Here is an 11,157-nt window from a genome sequence, read left to right on the forward strand (position 1 = left end):
TCAATATGAGCCTCAGAAAAAGACTGGAGTAAAAGAAACAGTCTTAAATTCTGTCCTTCCTTTTTACTGTCATACCAATATTTGTCCATCGTTGCTCTCCTGTTTCTTTTCAAAATCAAATTTGAATCTAGGACTGCTTAATTCTGAGAGTTTGACCTACATTTAATTGTTTCATCATCTTTTGTTTGCCAAGTGAAAAAATCTGAATACCATTTTGCAAAAACACCAAGTTACCCCACTGTATAAAGAACAATTTAAATCTGTTTATTACTTACTAGAAAACAGTCCAAAATAATATATTAAAGTAATCAGAATGGTCAGTAGGCAGCCACTCTGTTAAATCCTTCCCATGAAAGAAAAAAATGCTATGAGTTATGTAACCACACATAAAGTGTGCCCAGATTGTAGATCTGGAAAATACCATGAAAGCCAGATGGATGCATATTCAGAATTTTATTATGGTGGGATGGAGGGGGGGCTGACAGGCTGGAGGGAGGGTGGGGCTTGGAGAGGGGAAGTGCATCTGTCTGTCTCTTTTCCCTGCCTCTCCATACCCTGGGAAGAGCAGTCAGCCAGACTGCCTTTGCCACAGCCAAAGCACCCACTTTTCTGCTGGAAAAGATTTTTAGAGCAGAGATAAAAATCTAAAGGGCACCATTTCTGCTATAAATAATTGATGCTTTTATAACATTGGCAAATATGGTGATATGAGGGGATTCAAAAATTATGAGTCAAAAGTAATAAACTTCAGCATTATAGTATTGGCTGTGTATTAACTCACAGTTCTGCATCTGTCAGAAGTTACCATGTGTAAACATTGTTGAGTCCATTTGGTTACACAGCACCACTCTTGACTATTTATGGAAGCCAGATTATTTTATTTTAAAGAATCAGTTGCAGTCAAGAAAACATATTATTCTGCACTATATAAAGGTAGGACATAATGTATTGTAAAATGAAAGCTACTAGTTAAAATTTATTCTATTCTATGATTTTTTTAACATGTCAGTTGTGTTTCCTCAGAAGCTTAAAATTAGTGCTCTTCTACTGGGTCCTAATATGAGTTAGGTTAATAAAAGAAACTTTCATATCAACATTATTTTCAGCAAGATATTTTTAAATTAGATTCAATGTCAATTAGAATTTGCAGTTCAACAGAAACACTTAAGTCATCTGTAGAGACAGTATTAGCTATCCTTTTCTCCCACAAATATGTTTTATGATTTGAAATGTCATTTAAATAGGTGCTTTAGAGCACCAACCAGAAGTTTGAATAGGAACAATTTCAAATACATGGAAGTATGTGCAAGATCAATTTTTTCTAAATACTAGAGGACAAACTTATTCTTGGTTTAGTTTGTAATAAATTTATCCTTAAGTTTTTCAGTTTGTTTTCAATAACACTGTATTTGGTGTGACCACAGTGTGCTTGGTATTGAATCAAACAACAGGTTGTTTTGCACTCTATGATGATTCATTATTGATTTTTTTTTTTTTTTTTTTTTTTTTTTTTTTTTTTTTTTTTTTTTTTTTTTTTTTGTTATGGGAAATTACTAATCCAAGGGGCAGATAAACCTCTAAGTTAAAATAGGGGACTCCTAGGAAATGTCTTTCTTTTCTGTTTCCTAACTCAAACTTTGAACTATAGCAAATTGACTAATAGCCATGCATACAAATTCCTTTTGTATACAACTGCAGCAACTCTATTTTTGTTCTTGAAGTTGCAGGAAAATTTACAAAGCATATAAAGTGAAAATTGCATTTCTATGTCCTTTTAATACTGTTTTATGAAAGAGGTGCCAATTTTTCAAAACATATCATCTCTTCTATACTACAGCACAGGGTGAAAATCTGTTCCCTTTGGATACACCAGTATTTACTCCCATGGTTCTCATGTTTCATTTAGTTTCTAAAGTATGGTATTATTTATGTATTCTTTGCAGAAGATTTTCTTAAGAATAAAAAAATAAACCACAAAGATGAAAGGCCATGTTAGGTAGAAGCTTTCTTGAGTGTTTACTTGAATATAGCTTTGCTGAGAAAAAAAAAATCAAGTTCTGATCTCAGTCTCAAAAGGAACAACAACACAAACCTGCTGGCTTCTGCATTCATTGACATGATTGGCTTAACATATTGGAAGAAAGACTAAAGTGACAAAATGTCTTAATTGCACCATGATGTGAGAAAGGGACAAAGCAACTGAATGGTAAAAATTCCCTGTGGGAGAGGATGGTGTCTACTGATTTTGCTTTCAATCCATCGTCTGTAGGAAAAGAAGCAATATTCCCATTAGAATATTTGAATTGCAAATGTTTAATATTTGAGGGTATTTAAGTAGAGAGAAGTTGAGCTAAATCTGGTTTAGATTTGCTCATTCACTGGACATGGGCACTTACTGACCAGTAGCTCACGTGGTCTTTGATGAAGACTGCCTATTTAAAAAATAATATATTAATAAATAATATTAATATCCCATGCCTTTTTACAGGATTACAAATTGAAAAATGCCGAAATTAGTGGAAGCAGGTCAGCTTTCCTGATTTTTGGAATATCATATTTCCAACTAGCAAAAATAGAATTTTCCAGATCTACTGGGAAAGCTTTCAGTGTTTTTTCACACATACATCCAGCTGGCTTTCAAAGACAGAGAAATGAATTAATCTGAATTGGTGTTCCTTCTGGGAATAACCAAAAACCAGTGACCAATGACCTTCAGTGAAATTTATATGCTGAATGTCTTCCTTTTAGTTTTTTCCTTTTGATTAATAAGAATATCAGATAAAAGCAATTTCTGTTGCTACAGTTGAATGAAACAGAAATAGCATAAATAGCTTTATAAGACTTCTTAGAACAACAGACCAACAAGAAAATTTGTTCTTTTTAGCACACAGGGAAAATATCACACAAAGACTTGGTTTACAAACTAGTGAATGGTCAAATGTAATTCAGCTTTTCTGTCTCAGTGCTTTCTCTCCAGTGGAGGCAACAGCTGGAGTGCTGTGTCCTGTTCTGATCTCCAAAGTACCAGAGAAACTTGGAGGTCCTGGAGAGGGCCCAGTGAAGAGCAAAGAAGAGAATTAAGGGACTGGAGCACCACTCTTATGAGGATAGTCTGGTCTATTCAGTCTAGAGAAGCAAAAACTGAGAGGGCATTTCTTTCCTTAATTCCAAAATCTCAGCTGAAATGCCAAGGGCAATAGAGTTTAGAGTTTGTTAAAAATAAAAACAGAAAAAAAGAGAAAGGCAGCTCTGAGTGTGTATTTTTAATGCTGTTTTTCCTTTTAAACTATGTTTACGTTGCTTAGTTTTTGCCCTTGAGAAGATACTGGGAAATCCTCATAAGAGCTCATAATTATTTTCCATCTCTCTTCACCCATCTCTACAGCTAAACAGTCCAAGAGATAATACATACCAGGTTGCTTTCTTCAGGAATTACAGTTTCATTGTTACTGGACTTTTCTGGCATTTGGACATACTATGATAAAGTAGAAAAATCCTCCCCTGGCAACAGAGTTTGCCAGGTTGGCAGCAGCATGGGCAGGAAAATCCTGTTTCAGTGCATTTTTTATCTTTCAGTTCATCATTGCACAGAGAAGAAGTGTATCTGCCAGAAGATACTTTCTGGATTTTTTTGTTATCTTTGTATTTCCAGACATGAGGAAAAAGAGACTGGATTTAGTCATTTATGAATCACAAATGTGTTTTTCAGCAAAAATGATGGCAGATTTATTTTATGAAAAATATGAAGCATGGATGAATAAGAATCTTAGTACTCTATAGATTACTTCAATGCCACATGGACAATATGATTAGTATAGCAATCAATCTCAAAGGAAGATTAATCATGAGAGATTCATTGAAAAAAAAAAAAAAAAAAAAAAAGCCAAACCTGTAAAAACAAAAAAAATACCTTATCTAGAAAGTTGAATGTCTCTCAAAATGTTTATGATTGGGTAGCTTAGTTTTTTTTGAAACTATTCTTCTGTTTCTTAACATCTTTAAGCATTCTTGGAAGGGACATTATGCCTGGAATGGACATGGAAGATCTCAAACAAATTTGAGGATGATAATTTTTAATATTTTTAGTTCGGCTTTATTTTAGTGACTGAGAAAATAAAGGTTTTGATTTACTGGCTTGGTTCCAATAGCTCTTTTTTCCTTTCCTGTAAATAAATTTTTTTCCTGGAATTGAAAAGGGCGAGTCTTGTTTCAGCACTATATGCTCCTTCCATGTTTAATGAGCCTGTGCATTCAAACACACAATATGATACTTTGAGATGTACACTACTCCACTTGAGACTATGCTAAACAACATAGCTTACAAAATTGCAGAACAAAGATTTTCCGCTTTATGAACAGGTTTTTTTCATTTTTTATAGAAATCAGTAAAAGCTAGAGTACATAAATTTGTTATTCATTCCTATTAAAACTCATTTTCTGTTACCTATATTTAGTTACACTGGACTATTAAATATAATTACCTAGTACTTTAGAAAGCCAGTTTGCTATGGAAAAGTAATGTAGCTGTTAGAATGTTATTTTTTTTAAATGTACAGATTTAAATGCACTATCTAAAATTTTATAAGAAAAGAAGAGCTGTACTAGGGTTCCCTCAACATACATGAAACACAGGGAAGCTTCTGTGTACATGAGGTATTAATGATACCTAAAGAGGCAGAAGATTATTGAAATCCAGGTTTGGTTTCATTTTTCTGTGCTTTGTTTTCAGAAGAGTTATGATTGTTTCCAACATTCAAAGTGTTCTGCTTAGCTGAAAGATAGATGGTCAGATAATTTTCTGAATTTGTATGTAACTACAAAGCTGAGAAGATTTACTGAACTCAGAACCAGGAAGACAAATATTTAGGACCTTCAGGCTCAAAGGTTCTTGCTTTCTTATTCTCTGCTACTTGAGTGTCTGAGAGAAAGGCAATTGCATTTTCCAAGTTTGGTAATACCAGACTTTGCTGAAATAACTACTGCTTGAAACACCTTCAAATACACATAAAACTCTTTATTTAATTCAGACTTTCTACTCAATTATTCAGACTGCAAAATAAGGTAACATCCAGATTCAACTCTTCCAAAAGCATAACTTTTTGACAATTTATGGTGAAAATATGCATAGAATATTTCAAAATTAACTGAGGAGTTATCTCACAAATATTTTTCAAAAGTCACCAACTGATAATCAAGAACCATATTCTTTATGTGGGTAGCACTAATTCATAATAATTCATCTGTTTTGGTTTGTTGCTACTATCAGAATTATTTTCAAGAAAAAACACAAAAGAACACCCACAAAACCCAAAAAACTCTCAAAACAAAACAAAACTCACCCCCTCAAAAAACAAAACCAAAAAAACCAAACAAAAAATACCCACCAAAACCAAACCAAAACAGCAACCAAAAAAAACCCACAAAAACCCTCAACAAACAAAAAAATAAAAAATGAAACACCCCCCACAAAAAAAAAAAACAAAAACAAAAAACCCAAAAAACAAAAACAAACAAACAAACAAAAAAACAAAAAAACTCCAAAACAACCAATAAGAAAAAACCCCTTTCCCAATAGCAGAGGAAAAACACAAAAGCCAAACACTATGCCTCTTAACTGAAAACTGAGATTTTTGCACTGGCTAGTTAGGTCCAAATTATAGATGAGGTAATTGGATCTGACTAGGTGAATTGCCTTCTTAAATTTAGATACATGTTTCTGAACAGTATCAGACGTAGTTTAGCTGAGAAGAACATCACTTGTATGTGGGGTGACCAAACCCAGTCAGCAACATATTCTCCTGGGATTATTGACAGTGACAGTGCAAGTGAATCTGCACTGTCAACAACTGCCATGCTCTTGGAAGAATATTAGGATATTAAAAATATTAGTTTTGAAACAGAATCATAGAGAAATGCCAATTTCACGTTAGGAGTATAGTACCACAGCAGCCCAGTCTTGGAAAGAAGCAAGCAAGAATTTGTGTTTAGTACTTTGTTTTTGCTGGTCAGTGATGCTGCTTTTTGTTGGCTCATTTACAGGTTTCCTTCACAATCTGAGATAAAGCCTTGCTGTGGGGGCCTGAACTCCTGTCCTGGGGCTTTGCAAAGCCAAGGCATTGCACAAGGGGTGCAACAGGTTTAAGTGTCACAACAGTGACACTTAAAACTTTCTCCTCATGAAGGAAAAATGGGCTTCCAAATTGAAGAAAACCAGCAAATTAATGAGCCAGTTGCTGTTCAGATATCCTTGATGGGATACAACTGATCTTTCCAACACAGCCAAAGGAAGGTGAAGAGTTGAGGGATGCTTGCAGCCAGGACAGCAAATTCCTTGCTGGCGTGGGGAAGTCACTATATCTTAGATTCAAGAAACTTTACAGAGACTTCTTCTAGGAAACCATCCCACATCCTGAGTTGAGAATGATGACTTCTTCAGGGAAGGAGAGAAATTGAGAGGCAGCTGCACTAGAAATGAAACTTAAGGTATTTGCAAGATGTGAAAACTTTATCACTAATTATTTTCTAAGAGCCCATTTACTGACAGATGAATAAATACAATTAGAAAAAGTCAGCCTGAAAAATACTACCACTTGAAGTCATGTCCTATTTGATTACATGCCATCAAATCAAGTGGAGAGCTGACAATGTCTGACATGTAGAAGAAGGTTGTGGCCAGCAAAGCATAATGCTAAATGTCAAGAAAAAGAAACAATAAACCTGAAATCTGTTTTATCACCCAGAAAGGTAGTATTAGAACTCAAGGACATCCAGTCATCTCTTCCAAAGTATTTGGGAAATACATTGTGTGAATGTAATTGTTATTGACCCAATTAAGTATGTGTTTTTTTAGATTTATTTTTACCTAACTATTTTTTGTTGGTTGAGGTGATATGAGTTAATACAATTATTGCTGATATCAAGACAAAATAGTGGTGTCTGCTGCTCTTAAAAGGCAGCCTGGGCTTACTCTGACAGGGAGAGGATCCACACAGAAGATAACTGCAACATCTGGAGACAATTGGTCCAGTTTGCCCAATATCCAGCTGCATTTTACACCCAATTGCAGGCTGATGTTTACCAACATCAGTCCCAATCATCACAGCTCCCTCCCCCCCTGGCAGAAGGTGTGTGTGGGGACATACACACGAAGACCAGAGTATCTTTCATTGTGGTCACACCATGTCCAAAGGTGCCCCAGCCTACACACCTTTAAAACACTGCTTAAAACACAGTGATTCCCCCACTTCTCTGGGAACCTTGTTCCAGTGCTGCCTCAACATTGCAGTCAGGAATCCTCTTCCAATATCTAATGTAAACCTCTTCTGGTGCATCCTGAAGTCTTTCCTCTCCCCTGTCGCTCACTGCCTGGGAGAAAAGACTGACCTCCCCCTGCCTCTGCCTCACCTCCTTTCAGGTGGCTGGAAAGAGCAAGAAGGTCCCTCCCCAGATTTTTTCCCTCCAGGATAAACAGCCCCAGCTCCTGCAGCTGCTCTCTAGACCCTTACTCAGCTTCATTGCTCTTCAGATAATACTCTGGGTGTAGCTTTTGATACACAGTCAATGGACTTGCATGCTCAACTCGTTGGAAAGATAAAGTGTGATTTTTTTCAGAATAACTTTACTCTGGAAATTTTATGTACAAATATCACCAGTAATATTAAAATCAAATATTGAACACAAATATTGGAAATATTTGTTGTTGGTATGTATAAATTGATGAGGGGGGACTGGGTTAGTACCTTTAGTTCTTATTGTGATTTGTCCTAGATTTTTATCACTTTATCTGAGCAGTGAGAAAATGTCTGGCATAGAAAAATTCCATTTGTTTTCTTAAAATGGATCATACTACTTTGTTGCTTCTATGTTAAAGCCTTGCCAAAGCTTTTTTTAAACTGGTAACTTTAAAATCAAAAGGAAATTAATGAGGTCAAGAAATGCAAAGGAACATATTCTTTTATATACTTGCAAATGCTCATTTTATAGTAAATAAATTATAATATAATTCAGATTATTAGAATGAACATCCTAGGGTTTATTATTAGAAAGACATCCTAGGATTTAATTGATGTAACAAAATCAGATATGTATTTATATTTGTATATAAAATCTGAAAATAAGCCATTCTTTAGAAATTCACTACTGTGCTTAAAGGTGTAGACTAAATGTTTTCAGTCCTTAAACATGAACAATAGTTAGTAAAATACAAGTTTAATTTCTATTTTCACAGTGATGCTGACTAATTTGTGTGATCTTCTCAACAGTGTCATTTTAAATGAGACATAAGAATGTAATAGCAAAAATTAATTTTCATACTCAGAAAGCTTGTTGGATAATCCAACATAGGTATAATCCCAGATTATTGATGATTACAGACCACAGGATTTTAAGTAAAATGAAAAAAACCTGCATAACATTTTAACAATTAATACTTCTACACTTCATGCACCAATAATATATTTAAAAGTTACTATGGCAAATAAACTTTAAAGATTTTATTTTAAAAATCTTTGCTTTCACCACTGCTTCAAGGCCAGATAATAATTTTCTCTTGCATTTGAAATGGATGGCCTTACTCTACAGATTGCTTTTAAAAGATACCATAAAACCCACAATGACAAATCACATGATAATCAGCTTAGTTTAGATTTTTCCCATATTTCAGAATAATATATTTCTATATACTTAATAGAGATGGTAAGGTTTCTTTTTTGAAACCAAATAATTCAGCTACATCCTTAAGAAAAATCACTTCCTTTAATAATTTTCCGATTAATTTTTTCCTCTTAAATGTCTTTGAGATGAAAATATGTTAGCATATGTGACAAAAGAGTGTGTTCATATTGTTGACTGTCCAGGGACAGCCATAAAACTACAGAAACGTAGATAGAGATTTTGACATAGAGTCTAGAAGCATGTAATGTATATTGCCAGCAGACTTTTAGTGTTGAATCTCCATAAGGCCATAAATTTTGTGCTAGAGTTATCAACTGAAGAAAAAATTCAGTCTAACAGGATCAAAAACCACCTTAGACATATAGTGCTTTTCAAATGAAAACTAATGTTATAGCAATCGTGTGTGTGAGAGAGATTTTTTTTCCTCACCTTTCTGTTTATTTTTTCACATTCTGTATCATCTTATTATTTAGTCTAGAACACAAGTCAGATAATTTATCTGTAGGGGAAAAAAATAGGCTTTTTATTCAATTTGAAGGAAAGAAAATAAAGTCTGAAATAGCACATGACATACTCATAAAGACATAATTTATTAAGCATCTATTAGCAAAAAATTGGAAGTGCATATGTACAAAAGACATATACCATGTTACTACAGTATCTCAGCACTTTCTATTTAATGTAATCAGAGTGGAAAAGCCCCATTACACTTCCTCACAAGCAGTCATGAAGGGCAGATGAGCAGCTGGCAAAAACAAACTCTAACAAAGGGAGCCACCAAAGGCTCTCCCTTCCCCCCTCCCCTCCTCGTTCTGAGAGAAGAAGCCTCCAGCTGCCCATGTTGTTTCTTCACAATCTGGATACAGTTGTAACTTCTTTATGCCTGGATAAGATCCTTGATCTCCTAAGCATTCCCTGAATGAGAAGAAATGAAAGCATAGAGACTACAGAGGTCAGCGGAATGAAGATAAAGTTCCTGGTGGGAAGAGATTGAAAAGATGCAACTGATAAGTAGCTGAAAACCTTTTTTGTGGGCTAAGGGGATTGTGACTTCCCTAAAATTCCTTTAAACTGTGAAATATACTTGGGGAGGTTTGGGGTGTTTGAGAAGAAGACTTTTTTGCCTTGGAGAATTGGAGCTCTCTCTGTTCTGGGACTGGAATAAGGACAGAGACATTTGATAGTGAAGGAGATGAAGAGAATCTTGTTTTTCAGCAGCCTGCCTTTAAAAGTAATACCCCATGTGTGTAACACAACCCATTGCACAGCTCAGGAAGGACTGTGACAGAATGGGAGGAGTCATAATCTGCAATATTTTCCCGGGCAGACGTGGATTGTGAAGGTAAAAGACGCCCCCTAAACCATAACCAAAAAGGGACTTTTCTCTCGTAATTGAACTGAACTGATTATTTGAATGTATCACTGACTGAAGTGCTCTCTGTATGTTTGTTGGTAAGAAATGTTGAATAAAGGGGAGGAAGGAACAATCTAGGGATCTTATTCTGAAAATTTTTTGTGTTATTAATAAATTTCTTCTTGTACCTTTCTAAGTTTTAAGCCTGCCTTGTTTCTACTCCTGGGTCCTGTCTCTAAAAGAAATTAAATATATTTAAGGTTGGCAAACCCAAGTCACACCGTGACACAAGGCTAAGAGAAAAGAGCAAATAATTGCAACTGGAATTCAAGGTGCAATTTACAGGTAAATGAAGAATTATATTTCCAGGGCTTTTTGCTTTTAAATCTGTAAGTTCTTTACAATATAGTTGTACAAGGGTCTGCTCAGAAATAAGTATCCCAAGTGGAAGGATTATATGCTGGGCAGGTAATGGCTTCATTTATGTATAGAGATTGACAAAGGATGAAATCACATAATTTATGGCCCTGTCTGCTCGTGAAAAACAGATCTTGGCTGGTAGGAACAGTTGCAGTGCTGAAGTGGCTAGCAACATGCACGTGGTAGTAGCACGAGCTATGAAAGCCTGTGAGATGGATATGGCAGAAGAAGATGGGGAAATGCTGATACTATCAAAATTTTGGTTCATCCAGACAGCCTGGATGAACCAGACTCCTGGCTGTATCACCAGAAGCGTGGTTTGAGGGTGCTGCAGTGCATAATCACAGAAAGCATCAGTTGGAAAGCACTTCTGGTGGTCACCCTGTTCTATCTCCTGCTAAAAGCAAAAAATCAATGGTGCATAGCGTAAATCAAAACCTTTTTCAGTCAAATCTCCACATCTCTTGGGCAAGAAGTGCCACAGTGGAAATGTTTTCATTTTCCCTTGCTGTAACTTAAGCCTGCTACCTTTCCTCCTGTTGCTGTGTACTTCTTTCTCCTGGCATGCCTAGCTCTCACTATACATGTTCTGCAAACCCAGTGCTCTGTCTCTCCTGCTAAATGTGCTCCAGTTCCCCAGTTTTATCTTGGTGGGCATCTTGAAAATTTGTCAGTATCTTACTTGAACTGGGAGGCATGAAACTCAGAAT

The sequence above is a fragment of the Oenanthe melanoleuca genome, chromosome Z (genome assembly GCF_029582105.1).
Source record: "Oenanthe melanoleuca isolate GR-GAL-2019-014 chromosome Z, OMel1.0, whole genome shotgun sequence".
Taxonomy (NCBI): Eukaryota; Metazoa; Chordata; class Aves; order Passeriformes; family Muscicapidae; genus Oenanthe; species Oenanthe melanoleuca.